The following is an 18033-nucleotide window of genomic DNA, read 5'->3' on the forward strand; positions in this document are numbered from 1 at the left end:
TTTTGCACTGATCTATATAAATGATTTACGAGACAATTGGTTATCACACTGGACTCGCATTCGGGAGGACGATGGTTCAAACCTGCGTCCAGCCACTGATTTGGATGGTTCCTTTGAAAGGCCACGGCCGGCTTCCTTCTCCATCCTTCCCTAGTCCGATGGGACCTAGTTTTGCAATAATAGTACCCGTGTATTTGTCGAAATGGAGTTTCTTTACACCTGAAGGCCCTTGACTTGGTAAGACTTGTGTTTACAGATGTGCTACATAATGCCGGCCGAAGTGGCCGTGCGGTTAAAGGCGCTGCAGTCTGGAACCGCAAGACCGCTACGGTCGCAGGTTCGAATCCTGCCTCGGGCATGGATGTTTGTGATGTCTTTAGGTTAGTTAGGTTTAAGTAGTTCTAAGTTCTAGGGGACTAATGACCTCAGCAGTTGAGTCCCATAGTGCTCAGAGCCATTTGAACCATTTTGCTACATAATGGAAAGTGTGTAGATGAACACAACATATCTGCTCTCACTTTACTGAATCATGTATCCACAACTGAAAGCATTAATTTATTTTTTCTATTTGTCTTAGATATGTAGATTTCTATGTGCTGCTTTATAATATACCAATGTACTCTAACCAGGACCGGAATTAACCTAAACTGCTGTCAAAGCAGGGCTCTAAATGTATCGTGCACTGAAGTAAAATCAAGACTGCGACTAAAGGCACATTTTTTTTTTCTTTTTTCCCGAATATATTCCTGTCTCAGTCTTTCCGTACAGGTTTTACCCTCTTCACCTCCCTCTAGTACCGTGTCTTAACAGATGTCCTACCATTCTCTTTCTTCTTCTTGTCAGTGTTTTCCTTAGATTCCATTCATTTACGATTTTGTGCAGAAAACCTTCTTATTCCTTACCTTATCCGTCCACATAATTTTCAACTTTCGTCTGTAGCACATTATTTCATATCGTTCCATTCTCTTTTCTTCTGGTTTTCCCACAAACCGTGTTTTACTATAGACAATGCTGTGCTTCCCACGTACAGTCTCAGAAATTTCTTCCTCAAATTACGACCTGTGTTTAATACTAGTAGACTTCTGATGGCCTGGAACGCCGTTTCTGCCAGTGCTAGTCTGCTTTTGACGTTCTCGTTCCTCCGTCCGTCATGAGTTATTTTACTGCCTAGGTAACAGAATTCCATAACTTCGTGAGCATCAGGCTTAATGTTATGTTTCTCGCCTTTCTCATTTCTACTACTTCTCATTACCTTCGTATTTTTTCGATTTACTCTCAGTCCATATTCTGTACTCAGTAGACTATTTAGTCAATTCAGCAATTCTTGTAATTCTGCTTCACTTTCACTGAGGAATGGAATGTCATGAGCGAATCTTCTCGGTCATGTCCTTTCACCTTGAATTTCAGCTCCACTCTTGAAACTTCCTTTTATCTGCACCATTGCTTCTTCAGTGGATAGACCGATCTGTACGGGCGAAATACTACATCCCTGTCTTACACCAGAGAGCTTCGTTCTTTATCTTCTGCTTATTCCCTCTTGGTTCTAGTACATATTGTATATTACCCGTCTCTTCCTATAGCTTACGCCCTTTTTCCTCACAACTTTGAACATTTTAAACCATTTGCCATTGCCGAACGCTTTTCCCAGGTCCACAAATCCTATGAACGTGTCTTCATTTTTCTTTAACATTAACAACCGTAACGTCAGAACTGCCTCTAGGATGCCTTTACCTTTCCTAAAGCCAAACTGTTCATCTCTAACAGATCCTCAAGTACTGTTTCCATTCTTCTGTATATTGTTATTGTTAGCAACTTGGATGCATGAGCTGTTAAGCTGAGTGTACTATAGTTCTCGCACATGTCAGCTCTTGCAGTCTTCGGAATTGTGTGGATAATATTTTTTCGGAAGTCAGGTAGTATTCTACACACTAAAGTGAATAGTGGTTTTTTTGCCACTTTCCCAGGTGATTTTAACAAATTTTGAAGAAATGTTACCTATTTCTTCTGCCTTATTTAATCTTAAGTCTTCCAATGCTCTTTTAAATTCTGATTCTAATACTGGATCGACTATCTCTTCTCTATCAAATCCTGTTTCTTCTTCAGTCACATCAGACATGTCTTTCCCCTCACAGAGGCCGTCAATGTACTCTTTCTACCCATCAGCTCTCTCCTCTGCATTTAACAGTGCCCATTACACTCTTAATGATACCACTCTTGCTTTTAATGTCAGCGAAGGCTGTTTTGACTTTTTATATACCGTGTCAACATTTTCGAACTTCTTTCGTTCATCGACCAACTGTTACGCATGGTTTCTTCAGAGTTAACTTCTCTGTACCTACGTTTTACGTTCCAGCTTCTGTGACTGCACTTTTTAGAGATGTCTGTTCCTCTTCAGCTTAACTGCGTAGTGAGCTATTCCTTATCGCAGAACTCTTGGCCTTAGAGAACTTCAAGTGTATTTCTTCACTGCCTTGTACTTCCGTATCCCACTTCTTTGTGTATTGATCCTTCCTAAGTAGTCTCTTAAACTTCAGTTTACTCTTCATCGTTACTAAATTGTGATCTGAGTCTGTATCTGATCCTGGGTACGCCTTACAATCCAGTATCTCATTTCGGAAACTCTGTCTGACCTTCAAGTAATCTAACTGAAATCTTTGTGTTTCTCCCAGCCATTTCAAAGTGTACCTCCTCCTCTTATGATCCTTGAACAGAATATTCGCTATTTCTGTCTGATATATACTGCAGAACTCAGTAAATCTCTCTCCTGTCTCATTCCTAACACCAATGCTCCGTAACCATTTCTTCTACTCCTTCCTCTACAACCGCATTCATCACACAAGACTATTAGATTTTTATCTCTCTTTACGAACTGAAGTACACTTTCAATAGCCGCACACTTCCTGTATCTTTTCATATTTAGCCTGCAAAGTCTGCATGTGTAACTGAACTATGGTTGTCGATGTTGGTTTGTTGTCGATTCTGATAAGAACAAACCTGTCCCTGAATTGTTCACACTAACACAGGCCCTGTCCTACCTTCCCATTCATAACTAAACCTACCATCCTCTGCTGCTGTTAATATAACCCTATACTCCTCTGACCAGAAATTCTTGTCTTCTTTTCATTTCAATTTACTGATCCACACGATATCTAAACTGAGCCATTGCATTTCCGTTTCCAGGTTTTCTAGCTTCCCTACAACTTTTCAAAGTTCTGACATTCCGAGCCTCGGTTCCGAGTACGGTATCCTTGCGTAGGTTATTCAGTCTTTTTTCTCATTGTCATCTCTCCCGTGGCAAACCCTCCCTGAGATCGGAGCAGGGGGTCTATTCCGGAATCTTTTGCCAGTGGAGAGCATCGTGACACTTTTCCAACTACAGGCCACATGTCCTGTGGCTACACATTACGCATACGTAATACAGTGGTTTCCATTGCCTTCTGCATCCTTATGATGTTCTTCATTGCTCGACATGACGTACAAATCTAGGACACTGAGTGGCCTAATAACGCATATTTTGACTGTTCACTGGACCATAATTTGTGGACGTGGTTCAACAAGAGATCATAACATTTTCCACTGCGTGCTCAGTGAAATTATTCACTGCACACCAGCAGCGAGTAAGTCTGCGACTGAAATCGGTCCGATGCAGCTCCTGTGGCAGTGGCAGGTGGCACGTGTGAAATGTGTGACCGCGTACCATGTGCCACACTGGTGTAACGCGATACCAGTGACTGCAGCAACTGCCGGCCACGGTGGCCGTGCGGATCTAGGCGCTACAGCTGGAACAGCGAGACCGCTACGGTCGCAGGTTCGAATCCTGCCTCGGGCATGGATTTGTGTGATGTCCTTAGGTTTGTTAGGTTTAAGTAGTTCTAAGTTCTAGGGGACTGATGACCTTAGAAGTTAAGTTCCATAGTGATCAGAGCCATTTGAACCATTTGAACTGCAGCAATTACAATGAAGCTGACATGAAGTGCGTCGTTTATTGCATCTGAAACCAAACTCCCATATCCGCATCTCTTGTCGTCTTTTACCACCGCGCCTTCTCAGAAGTCGTTCAGCACTTGAAGACGTAGTCACATAATAGCTGATGGACCTCTTCGATCAGGTTACCTCATGGCGTAAGCCATGGCTGGCATCGTGTTGGCGTTCGCGAAGCATCAGCAACATGCCAACTTATTCGTTGTATGTGGATGCATGTTTATGCCACGTCATTGTCCGTGACAGATCGAGCCTCATTTACTTGTGCATTCCAGCCTGCCTTTTATAAGGAAATGTAAGGATTTACTCTACAGAAGGCCCTATAACTCAGAAAGACAATGTACCAAGGATATTTGTCGAATCGTGACACCAGCAACTTTATATACAGCAAGATCCATCCACCCCTAAAACCCTTAACATTTCCTGCTTCGTAACAAAACTTCTCAGAGACCTTATTTAATTCGATTTGTATATACTTGGTTTATATACATCAGCTAAATGATAGAGTACGGTATTTGTTGATTCATTATAATTGAAGACAGTACAAATCGTTGGAGATGTCTGGCGACTATAGTTGACAAAAGCTGTGAATAGTTAACGGCGGATCGTTCCTGACCTATATGAGTATGTCGCGTTATTCCTCATCAGACATCCCAACTTTTTTCTTACAATTTTTGATCGTCAATACAAGTACAATGGCCGTACCTCGTTCTATCCACAGAAACATGAATCGCTTAAGCCTTGAATTTAAGGTAGAAGTCTTAATCTCATCATTATTATTTATTTAGCGTATGGCTAATACAGACATATCATGAAATTACATATACATATGTACATATTGACACACAAGAAACTTAAGTTTGTCCTTACAACTGAATATCCAGTCCTTCAATCCAGCGCACTGCATCTGGAGTTGCTAGCAGGAAGTCCTCTTTGGCGCCGTGATAGGCTCGAATCCTGCATTCACTGACAATGTGGTGAACAGTCTGGTATGGAGCCCCGCAGTCACAAGCTGGATCAGGCAGCTTGTTCCACTTAAAGAGAGCATCCCTGCATCGCCCATGGCTGGTACGGATTCTGTTGAGAGTAGACCACGTCTTGCGTGGTAAGTCGAATCCACTTGGAAGTTTAGCAACTGAGAAGATGTTATGCAGGTGCACATCTGTCACTGCTTCCCACCGACCTTTCCATTCTTCAAGAGGTTTGAAATTCTTAGCAACCATGTCAGCAGCATAGCACAGAGTTGGATGACGTGATTTCAGTCTCTTGCGATTTAAAAGTGGCAGGTCGCTATGCACGGGTAGGTTAGAATTCCTGGAGATCTTGTGGAATTCTCTCATAAGGGCAGTACATCTGCGTAGATCAGGAGGCATTATACCGGTTAACAGTGGAAGCCAATAAACTGGAGTAGATCTGATTGTGCCAGATATTATGCGCATTGTCGTATTCAGCTGGGTATCAACAAGCCTTGTATGATGACTATTCATCCAAACAGGTGCACAATACTCAGCACTTGAGTATACCAAGCCCAGAGCTGAAGTTCGCAGGGTGGTTGCTGAAGATCCCCAGGTAGTTCCGCATAGCTTATGGAGGATGTTGTTTCGAGTCCTCAGCTTTTGAGCTAAGTTAAGAAGGTGTTGTTTGAAGCATAGTGTACGATCCAGGATGACACCAAGATATTTTGGGTTCCAGTTGTGATGAAGAATTCTGCCTCTGAAACTTACCTCCAGTTTTACGTTCGCCAACTGGTTATTTAGATGGAAGCAACACACTTCTGTTTTACTCACACTGGGTTGGAGTCTCCAGATTTTGAAGTAATTGTCTAATGCAGACAGGTCATTGGCTAAAATCTCTTCTGTTGTCTTCATTTCCTGGTGTTTGACGTCTAGAGCCAGGTCATCGGCATAGCAGTATTTTCTGGACGAAGTGTCAGGTAGATCAGATAGATATAGGTTGAACAGTAAGGGTGAGAGAACTGATCCTTGAGGCAATCCGTTGTTCAGCTTCCTCTCCTTACTTATGTTGCTTCCAGTGATTACCTGGAACTTCCGATCACTTAGCATGCTGTTAATCAGTCGAGCCATTGTTCTGCAGGGTACGATGCGGAGAAATTTGTAGATAAGGCCTTCCCTCCACACAGTGTCGAAGGCGGCAGTTAGATCAACAAATGCCACAGATGTTTTCTGCTTCATTTGGTATCCTGACTCTATGAAGGATGTGAGAGACAATACTTGGTCGCAGCAGCTACGCCCTGGTCTGAAGCCTGCCTGATCAACTGGAACGTTCTCTAAGATAGCGCTACTTATTCTGTTATATATTAGCCTTTCAAAAAGCTTGTAGCAGCAGCTGAGTAGGGAAATGGGGCGATAGTTTTCTACCCTGTTGCTGGGTTTGCCAGGTTTCAGAACAGATATTATCTTCACCTTTTTAAACTCAGATGGAAGTTGACCAGTCAGCAGGATGTCAGTGAAGAATTCTGCCAGCCATTTCTTAGCTTTTCCTCCCATATGGATCAGGAATTCTGGGTGGATACCATCGAATCCAGGTGCCTTAAGAGGTTTGAGGTCCTTCAGTCCAGAGTCAATGTCTGAAACTGTGAAGGGATGGGTATACTCAGATGAGGGAGATGCCTTCTTTTTAAGGTCACGAAGCTGTCGTCTGATATGTCTTGTATGTTTCTTGTCAGGAGGTACTCTTGAGGTGGTAATGATGTGGGAAGCAATTTGGTCTGGTGTTACTTCGGAATTTTTTCTGCATGCTGGTGCACTTCCTCCCAGTTTTCTCAGAAGACTCCATGCTTTCCTGCTCGAGTTTTTGACTGTTTCTGCCCATTTCTGCCTCCGAGACAAGTCCAAGCTGGACAATAGTTCCGTAGCTATCCCTGGGTCACCACTTTGCTGGAAGTATTGGTACAGTGTTTCACTTTCCTCATTCCATCCTGGAATATATTCTTTTCGGTATCCTCTTGGCATACACTTTTTAGCTGTTGCTGTTACTGCACCAATGAAGCGTTGATAGTTATTATGTGATGGAGGTATCATCGAATTGTCTTATCCAGTTCCGTTGAAAACTTCATCCAGTCGGCTTTCTGGAAATTCCATCGAGCATGCGGAGTTGATCGTATGACAGGAACAGTGCTGCCAATTTGTATTATTACAGGTCTGTGTTGGCTGTGAGGAAAGGCATCTATCACTTTCCTTGTGGTGTTGATGGGAAAGCCAGTTTCGTTGCAGCTAACAAAGCATAAGTCTGGATTTGAATCCTTGTCCCAAGCAGCTGACCTGAAAGTGCCTTGATCTTTGGCATCAAACACTAGATGAAGATTATTCTCTTCGATCCATTCTGCAAGCATGCTCCCATTTTCATCATTTTGAGAGTACTTCCAAAGTTCATGGTGACTATTGAAGTCTCCTATGTAAATTGCAGGATGTTCTGCTGTGTGTAGGACAAAATCAGGCCATGTTGTTTTGGGTGGTTTGTAAACATTTGTAATAGTAATGCCGTGCAATTGTATGACAACTGTATGTATATCTGCCTCCACACTTACAGAAATCAGCGAAGCTTCGTTTATGTTGTTACGGACATACGTAGCAATTCCATACACCTCGTGGTAAGTTACACCAAGTGCAGAATATCCAGGAATTCGACCTCGGCTTCGGAATATTTCTTCGCTGGAAACACGAGTTTCTTGAATGGCGACGACATCGATATTGTTGTCCAGCAAAAATTTTGACAGGTAGTCACACTTTCCCCTGCTAATGCTTTCGATATTCAGTTGAAGGAGTCTGATAGTTGGTCCAATGTTTCTTGTTAATGAGCTCTGAAAAGAACTGTTTCTGCTATTTAGTTGATATGTCATTGCCAGGAGATCCTATGGATAGTCTGGTTGCCTGTAATCACTGTTGCTCAATTAGCACCACCCAGGAGGCACGTGTAGGGTATTTTAAGGTTAAACCTACGGACGTGAGCAACGCTACCTCCCTTAATCTCATCATATGCAAGGTAACGCTAACAAGGTACAGCCTTAGGATGACTACTGCTAGATCTCTGCAAGCAACTGATACCTTTCCCAGCTGTACTACCAACTACAGCTACGTGGGACGGGGCAACTAATAATTTTAAAGAATCCTTGCAAACTACATCATTTGTTAACATTCTCTTGACCAATTGGCATGGAATTTCACAAAAGAGAACTGAAAATTAACCCATGAAACGGCCTCATATGTATTCGCAACTGAGTCAAAAGTAACTGGGGGAAAGATCAGAGTGAGGTGTACTCTGTGCAATGACGAAACGGGTACTGCATTGGAGGGAACGTCAGTCATCCAAGTACGAAACATATTCCCTTATAGGAATCTATGGGAGACGAAAGTGAGCACTGATGCTTTAGCAAAGAAAGCTATAGAGCATGTACAACACAAACAGAGGGAGGCAAGTTAGAGCTCCGCTAATTAAAGCTTCGATAGCTCATCCTTTAATGACCATTTCAGAAACAAGTCTTTCTGACAGAACTAACAGGGAAATCACATGAATTGAAACAATGATTCCAAATTGTCTCAGTTTCTCTAAAAGAGGAAAGATGAAACACTGATGAAGCTATCCATTAATCCAGGGTCGACAAATCATCGCTAACCACGCTTACAGTTACATGTTCCTTAACATTTCAGCATGCTGGTTGGAGCAGCACCAGACGACAGCAACGTCTGTGGTCGACTACTGCATTCGACTCGACAAAACCCAAAGTGCATTTGGGACCCTCGCACTGAATCTGTTCCCAGTTACTTCCAGCTATTACCTGCCCATACCCGGTTACAAAATTATTTTTCATAAGCTATATAACTTCCCAACGCATACTGACTGAAGTTTGTACGACTACATAAATATCTGAGTGCCATTACAGCGCCTCCAGAGTTATCACGACTGTCCTCCTGACATCCCCAAAGCTATTTGCCTACACTCCAGCGACCGAGACGGTATCTCGCTCGCGGTGGTTCACAGTGCTTCTAAAATTCTGAGTGGCGTCTGTTTGTTCTATATCGTGTCTCCCTACCACTTTCGCGCAACGACGCTCTGGGCGTGCTTTTTAGGGAATTGACTAGTTTGAACCTGGGAACTGTTGCTGGTAAGGAGACGCCCGACCACAAATGACAGTAGAGTTCAGAAGAGTTCAGTGAGACTAGCGATGATATAAACAAATACTTAATTATTTCAGCGTCAGCTCCACTGCACTCCCTGTAAAAGAATCTTAATACTAACTAAATTTAGTGGAAAGGGTTCAAGGCTTTCCTATTTCTAGTTAGCTGGTAAAATAACGTCGAAAAAGCAGTTCAGTTTACCATTCGAAATTTTATTCTACTCACAAAACATTGTTTATAAATTGCACTATTGATAAAAGGAAATGTTTTAATACAGGTTGGTAAAAACCAACTGCGTTCAACAAAAATGTGAAGGAATATTCCCTGAATGGGTTTCCAAGTTCTACAATGGATCGAAGGATGACCTATGCCATATCACATCTATAGTCTAGGTTCAAATTAAGTTTCACAAAAGAGAAAGTAGTAATGGAGTTTTGCTATTTAGGGAGTAAAATAACTGATGATGGTCGAAGTAGAGAGGATATAAAATGTAGACTGGCAATGGCAAGGAAATGGTTTCTGAAGAAGAAAAATTTGTTAACATCCAGTATAGATTTAAGTGTCAGGAAGTCGTTTCTGAAAATTTTATTGATTGGCGACTCCATGTTGTCTTGTGCACTACGACCAGATAACAGGTATACTTGAAAAAAGAGACAGCATTGGTCGTACATTTTTTTTTACTATTGCAAAATCGATTTTCTGTCACTGAGTGACCATCTTCAGTGCTATATTGTATAACTTAAATTGGGATGCACTGTTGTCACTAAGCTTACGGCAATCACGTGTGAAAAAATCGATTTTGCAATAGTAAAAAAAAATATACGACCAATGCTGTCTCTTTTTTCAAGTTTCTGAAAGTATAGTGTAGCCATGTATGGAAGTGAAACATGGACGATAACCAGTTTGGACAAGAAGAGAATAGAAGCTTTCGAAATGTGGTGCTACAGAAAAATGCTGAAGAGAAGGTGGGTGGATCACGTAACTAATGAGGAGGTATTGAATAGGATTGGGGAGAAGAGAAGTTTGTGGCACAACTTGACTAGAAGAAGGGATCGGTTGGTAGGACATGTTTTCAGGCATCAAGGGATCACAAATTTAGCATTGGAGGGCAGCGTGGAGGGTAAAAATCGTAGAGGGAGACCAAGAGATGAATACACTAAGCAGATTCAGAAGGATGTAGGTTGCAGTAGGTACTGGGAGATGAAGAGGCTTGCACAGGATAGAGTAGCATAGAGAGCTGCATCAAACCAGTCTCAGGACTGAAGACCACAACAACAACAACAAAAGAGGAAACTATCAAAATGGTCTACAGTGACCCTTAATTATCTTTAATTACTTATCTAACTTGTCGTAAATTACAGTGGCTGATGTGGCTTTTCAATAACTATATAACAGAAAAATCATCGCGTTTCAGATTTTTACTTCAAGTGGCAAATGTGAACACCATGAGCTTCAATTGACGATCGACACTAGTATTACGCAAAAAGGGGGTGTAACAGATGAGGCTTCTGCAGTTCAGAGTAAAGCTATATGCGCTGTTATGCGGCATCGCGTGTGTTCATTACCTTGTCGGTGTTCGTCAGGGGGCGGAGGACAGCACAGCTCCACTCACCTCACCGTCTCGGAAGCAACTCTCTCCTAACTTCTCCTTACCACAATTTACTGAAGTTGGTTTAAAAAATCTATCTGGCTGTTTTTTCATCTGACCAGTCAGGGTATCAATGTTAACCTTAAGCTCTGCCTACAAAAATTCTGTCTATCCAATGAGAAACGTTATACTTTTCGTGGTGGGACAATATTTTTAAAGTTTGCAACGTAACAGAGACGCCAAAAAGTCTCACACTAAAACTTGCAGCTGGTGTGGTCCTTTTAGTGTTATCGTAAGAGCTATACTGTTCTTCTGGAGGGCTCTATCTTTTAACATAGGCTGGGGGGTGGTCCTGACGTAACAGAGATGAGAAAAAGTCTCACGCCAAAACTTGCTGCTGGGGTAGCCCTTTTTGTGTTATCGTAAGATCTATACTGTTCTTCTGGAGGGCTCTAGCTTTTAACATGGGCTGGGGGGTGGTCCTAGCGGTTAGCTGGCGGCGAGGGTGTCCGACCCTTATCGTAGGGCCTTCAACAAGATAATTTTTTATTCTTTGTTTTTATAAGGAGAAAATAAGTAAAATATAGTTATTCCTTTATTTTTATAAGGAGAAAATAAGTGGCATATAGTTTTAGTGTTTATTATGCCTTACTTTTGTTCTTTATATACTGTCCATTTCAGAACTAATGACTTATTTTTATCGATAGTCTATTTTTTACTTAAGTCCATAGTCAATGACTGTTATTTAGTAGTTTATTAGCTGTCTGGTGTGCTTAACTTATTTAGTTTTACACATGTTTCTTTTGCACAATTCCTAAATCACATAATTTGATTTCACACATTCACACAATCCTATGAATGTTTAAGCATGAGGTTGGCGAATGTTTATTTTTTTGCATGAAGGTGATGGACTTGAGTGAGATGGATGTGGGCAAGTATTTGATGTACAGCTTCGTTCGTCGTTCCTTGTTGGCTTTGCAAGTGTGTGTTGCTGTTTTGGAGGTCCCATAATGGAATGGAGCTGTCAGTGCAGATTCTCGTGGTTTACTGACTTTGTATGTGAGAAAGTCATCGTTATGTGTCGCTGAAAGCGGTCGTTTTTCGTTGTAATACTTCTCAGACGACTAGTTTACAATATGATAGGGATTTGGGAAGGTATGTAGTCTATTCTTCACCCATCTTCTTTCTTGGTCTCACTCTTTTGAATCTTCAACTTCTGTTCTTCCTGCTTTTTCTCTGCTTCTTGGTTCTTCTCTGGCAGGATATGGAAAAATTTATTGATAACTAGTCGCTTCGAAGTTCTCCTATTAGTAACAGTTTGATAAATTGTTTGGGCATGTCATTTTTACTTTGTGGAAGTTTTCTTCAGTTTCGTGCATCAGCGTGCTGTTTAATAGCAGTAGTGTGACCTTTACACACATTTTTTTGCCCGTGGTGGCTTGCCCAAGCGGTCTTCTCGTCGAGACGTTTTTTGCTCGCTCTACTGAGTCAGGGCGTTTGGAGACCCTTCTGGCATTCGGTTTTCTGTTGTGTCTCTGCAGGGTTCCACACTGTGTGGTTCCGTGTTCTGTCCCAGCCGGGTTCCGCCACCCTGTGGTTCAGCTTGGCAGCAGATTTATTTACTGCCCACCTCGGCTACAAGGGCCTTCTGTTGGTCTCGCTGTCCTTTCTCTTCTCTCGACGCTTCTGCCTTGTAGGAATCATGTCTTACTCATTACGTTCTTTCCTTTCTTGATACTTCTCACGTCCTTGCTGGAGATTTTACAAAAAGTTTTACTTATAATCATCTAACATATGTCTAGTGCCTACATTGTTTTACGCCTTCTTAAAAGCTTTACAAATTTCGGCGCCCTTTCCATGTTACAATTCTAAGATATTTTGAGTCTTAACGTCTACAAGAATCCTCAAATTCGTTTTTTTATTTTTGTGTAGTGTCATGGTTGCTAGCATTTTAGTGTTTCATGCTGTTAGACTATCAATGCTTTAACCCTTCACCTCAATCTATTGTACTATTGGTGTTATTTTTGTTTTTATTGAAACTACTTTCTTTTTCCCACCTTCCTCTCTCTTCATTCTTCTTTCTCCTGACGATCTTATCTGCAACATAATCTTAAAATATTGTGCTGATTATTAACCAGTAATAAAATTAATCTTCAAACTTTTTGATATGGCTCACATGGTGAAGTCCTGAGGTTTTTGCCTGTTTTTGGGTTCATTAGTTCCTCAGCATTATCATGAGCAATTCAGCTAATTATGACAGGTCCTTTGAATGCAGCGTAAAACTTATGTATGTTGTGTTTCTGTTTGCTGGAGAGATGGTGTGTTCTTACAGATACTTTCTGGCCTACTGAGAATGTTCTTTTAATTGCTGTTCTATCTCCTCTTTCTTTTCTTTTAATGGCTGCCTTTCTGATGTTGGAGAGTGCTGTTGCTATGACTTGTTCGTGCTGTCTACGTGGTACAATAGGAAATCTAACATTTTCTCTGGTTGTGTTTGGGGGTTCAATATTTTTAAGTACAGTAACTGGAGGTAGTAGTGTAGTGCTATGTGGCATTTCATTTATTACTTCATGAAAATATTTAAGGTATATATACCAAGTGTTGTGTCTTTTGCTTGCATATAATCGGCATAAAGTGCCTATGTCCTTCATAGATCGTTCTGCTGGATTTACGCTAGGTTTGTACTTAGATATGTAGATGAGTTTTATTTTGTGTTGTTTTAACTTGTTCTGCCATTGCACTGATTTGTATTGTGGGCCATTATCCGAAATTATTCGTTCCACTCGACCTACTTGTCTGAGAAAATCTTGTCTAAATGCTTTACTTATAGTAAGACCTGTTGCCCATTTTAATGGTGTCAAGGCAACATATTTAGAAGTAAGTTCCAAATCGACAAATATGAAAATATATCCATTTTTTGTGTGTGGGAGGGGCCCCATCAAATCTGTTGCAGCTATTTGTTTTAATCTTTTAGGGATTATTGGAAACATAGGTGGTTTGGTTTGGAAAGTGACGTGTTTAGCCCTCATACATTTTTTGCATTTGACTAATACTGTTCTAATTCGTCTTTCAATATTAGGAAAATGGCTTGTTTGTTTTATTTTTAAAAAGCATTTCTTTGGTCCAACGTGGCCATTACTTAAATGTGTATACCATATGTACTTATTAATTAGTTCATCTGGGATATAAATTAACCATTCATTCGTTGCAACATTTCGTCTAAAAAATAAAACGTTGTTTTTTACGAGATAGTGCTGTCGAATGTCTGGAAAATCCTTACTTCTCCACTTGTGTTTGATTCCTAGTATTTCGGGATCCTTGTCCTGTTCTTTGCCTATGTTTTTCAATGCTATCGTAATGCAGTTTCCGAAAGGTACTTGTTTCATATAGTACATTGTAAACTGGTCTTCTGCTGCTTCGAAACCTATGTTATTGGATGCACCCTGTGGACATCGTGATAGAGCATCTGCTAATACATTCGCTGGTCCTGGTATGTGAGTAATAGTGAAGTCAAATTCTTGTAGTATTAACATCCATCTGGCTAACCTCCCATGAGTTAGTTTGGCGGATAACAGAAATTCTAATGCTTTGTGGTCAGTGTATACTTTTGTTTTTCTTCCGAATAGGAAGTATCGAAAACGTTGGAAGCCCCATACAATGGCCAATGCTTTCAGCTCCGTGACTGAATAGTTTTTCTCGCTTTTTGTGAGTACCCGACTGGCAAATGCAATTGTTCTATATGATCTTAGCCCTGCCTGTTCCTATTCTTGGAATAAAACAACTCCTAAACCTGTTTTCACGCTATCAGTGGCCATACAAAAATTGTGTGTTAGATCAGGATGTGCTAAAGTCGGTGCTGTTGTTAGTGCGTTTTTCACTTTTAAAAATTCTTCATTGGCTTGTTGATCCTATACCCATGGCGTGTTTTTTTCCAGTCAGTGCACATAGGCGTGGTGTTGCGAGAGAGTCGATCCAAATAAATTTTTTATAGAATCCGGTGAGACCTAGAAATCGTCTGAGAGTTTTCTTATTACACTCCTGGAAATTGAAATAAGAACACCGTGAAATCATTGTTCCAGGAAGGGGAAACTTTATTGACACATTCCTGGGGTCAGATACATCACATGATCACACTGACAGAACCACAGGCACATAGACACAGGCAACAGAGCATGCACAATGTCGGCACTAGTACAGTGTATATCCACCTTTCGCAGCAATGCAGGCTGCTATTCTCCCATGGAGACGATCGTAGAGATGCTGGATTTAGTCCTGTGGAACGGCTTGCCATGTCATTTCCACCTGGCGCCTCAGTTGGACCAGCGTTCGTGCTGGACGTGCAGACCGCGTGAGACGACGCTTCATCCAGTCCCAAACATGCTCAATGGGGGACAGATCCGGAGATCTTGCTGGCCAGGGTAGTTGACTTACACCTTCTAGAGCACGTTGGGTGGCACGGGATACATGCGGACGTGCATTGTCCTGTTGGAACAGCACGTTCCCTTGCCGGTCTAGGAATGGTAGAACGATGGGTTCGATGACGGTTTGGATGTACCGTGCACTATTCAGTGTCCCCTCGATGATCACCAGTGGTGTACGGCCAGTGCAGGAGATCGCTCCCCACACCATGATGCCGGGTGTTGGCCCTGTGTGCCTCGGTCGTATGCAGTCCTGATTGTGGCGCTCACCTGAACGGCGCCAAACACGCATACGACCATCATTGGCACCAAGGCAGAAGCGACTCTCATCGCTGAAGACGACACGTCTCCATTCGTCCCTCCATTCACGCCTGTCGCGACACCACTGGAGGCGAGCTGCACGATGTTGGGGCGTGAGCGGAAGACGGCCTAACGGTGTGCGGGACCGTAGCCCAGCTTCATGGAGACGGTTGCGAATGGTCCTCGCCGATACCCCAGGAGCAACAGTGTCCCTAATTTGCTGGGAAGTGGCGGTGCGGTCCCCTACGGCACTGCGTAGGATCCTACGGTCTTGGCGTGCATCCGTGCGTCGCTGCGGTCCGGTCCCAGGTCGACGGGCACGTGCGCCTTCCTCCGACCACTGGCGACAACATCGATGTACTGTGGAGACCTCACGCCCCACGTGTTGAGCAATTCGGCGGTACGTCCACCCGGCCTCCCGCATGCCCACTATACGCCCTCGCTCAAAGTCCGTCAACTGCACATACGGTTCACGTCCACGCTGTCGCGGCATGCTACCAGTGTTAAAGACTGCGATGGAGCTCCGTATGCCACGGCAAACTGGCTGACACTGACGGCGGCGGTGCACAAATGCTGCGCAGCTAGAGCCATTCGACGGCCAACACCGCGGTTCCTGGTGTGTCCGCTGTGCCGTGCGTGTGATCATTGCTTGTACAGCCCTCTCGCAGTGTCCGGAGCAAGTATGGTGGGTCTGACACACCGGTGTCAATGTGTTCTTTTTTCCATTTCCAGGAGTGTATATGGAGTACAGAATTCTTTGATTGCCGTTAGTTTTTCTGGGTCGGGCATTACCCCTTTCTCAGAAATTATGTGTCCTAGAAATTTGACCTCTCGCCTTCCAAATTTGGATTTTGTTATATTTACTGTGACCCCATGCTCTTTCATGATCTGTAAAAACTGATTTAATGTGTCGTTGTGATGTTCCCAAGAGGGTTCTGCTATAATCACATCAACATAACAAGTAATTTTTTGTAAAATTTCAGGACTGAGTATAGTATTAAATCCCCTAATAAACGCTGCTGGTGATATGTTTAAACCAAATGGCAATCGTTTAAACCGGTAACATCTACGGAATACGATAAATGCTGTAAATTTTCTACATTCTGGGGCCAATTCTATTTGCCAGAAACTACTCCGTAAATCAATTGATGAAAATACCTTAGCACCGTGGAAGTTTTGTATCAATTCCTCTAATTTTTCTGGGCGATCTGTCTCAGTGATTATGATTGTGATGATCTGTCTGGAATCAAGCACTAACCTGATGCTCCCATCGCGTTTTTGTACAATATGGAGCGGGCTGTTATATGTGGAGGTAGTTGGTTCAATAATATCGTCACGAAGTTGGCTTCGATCTTTTGACCTTGACACGAAAGAGTTAACCTTGTTTGTCTCGTAACTTCCGCAGATATCTACTGGAATACTTTATTCCTGTAGATTAATGGGATTGTATAGGGTGGCACTCTAAATGTTTTGTGCTCTTTTACTTCAAACTTGTACTGAAAGTGTTTAATACTGCCAGTCTTAGGTAAAAATACCTCTGCTTTATCTCGTAAAATACCCTCTAATTCTCTTTTACTGTGTTCCGAAATACCTTGAACTTCTTGCAGTTTTTCGTCGATTTCTTTATGGACTTCTAACATGAGTTGAGGCGATTCCCCTTTTTGTGCATACCATTCTAATTCTTCATCCTCTTTATCTCGCGTCATTCTTAATTGTTTGTTTATAACTGGTATTTCTTCTAATTTTAGCTTTTTCTCAAAGAGAAGTGTGACATTCCCGAATGTTACGCTACCTTTCCCCATATATATTATCGCTCGTCTCTCATTTAAAAAATCTGCACCTATAATCAAATCTACAGTTAGTTTAGGTATAATCACGAAGTTGGCTTCGATCTTTTGACCTTGACACGAAAGAGTTAACCTTGTTTGTCTCGTAACTTCCGCAGCATTGTTTCTAATAGGACCTCTTACTTTAATCTTACATGTTTTCAGAACTGGCAATTCCTCATTGGCTTTATACTGCATGAATAAATTTTCTGAGATCGCAGTCAATTCACTTCCGCTATCAATTATAATATTGACTGGGATATGCTTTACCATGGCCTTCACAATTGGTTCAATTTGGAAGGGTTGGTACTGTTCTTCTTTTTCTTGCATCAACGAATCCTCCACTGAATCATACATGAGTCTTTTTAGGAATTTCCCTTGTGAATTCGAACTTTTTGTAGGATAAGCTTCGACTGCTACTTCTCTCTCTTTTATTTCCTCTTCTCTATTTCTTCCTTCATTTACGCTCTCTTCAACATCCTCTACTTTTTCCTCATCCTCGTCTATCTTCTCCTTCTTCGTCGCTACTTCCACATAATCGCATCTAAATGCTCTAATTATCGCTTCATATCTTCCTTCATTATATACGTTGGGTTGTGTGCCCACTCGTAACTTATTTTCAACTTCTGTCGACTGCGCATTATCCGTATTGAATTCGCTTTCCCTGGTTTCCATCTCAAATAGCTCTGCAATACTCATTACTTCGTCCTTTCCACCTACATTCGTTGTGCATGTCTCTGGTAATTCATCTTCCTCGTCAGTATTCTCCCAATTAATTTCGTCCT

The sequence above is a fragment of the Schistocerca serialis genome, chromosome 1 (assembly GCF_023864345.2).
Source record: "Schistocerca serialis cubense isolate TAMUIC-IGC-003099 chromosome 1, iqSchSeri2.2, whole genome shotgun sequence".
NCBI lineage: Eukaryota > Metazoa > Arthropoda > Insecta > Orthoptera > Acrididae > Schistocerca > Schistocerca serialis.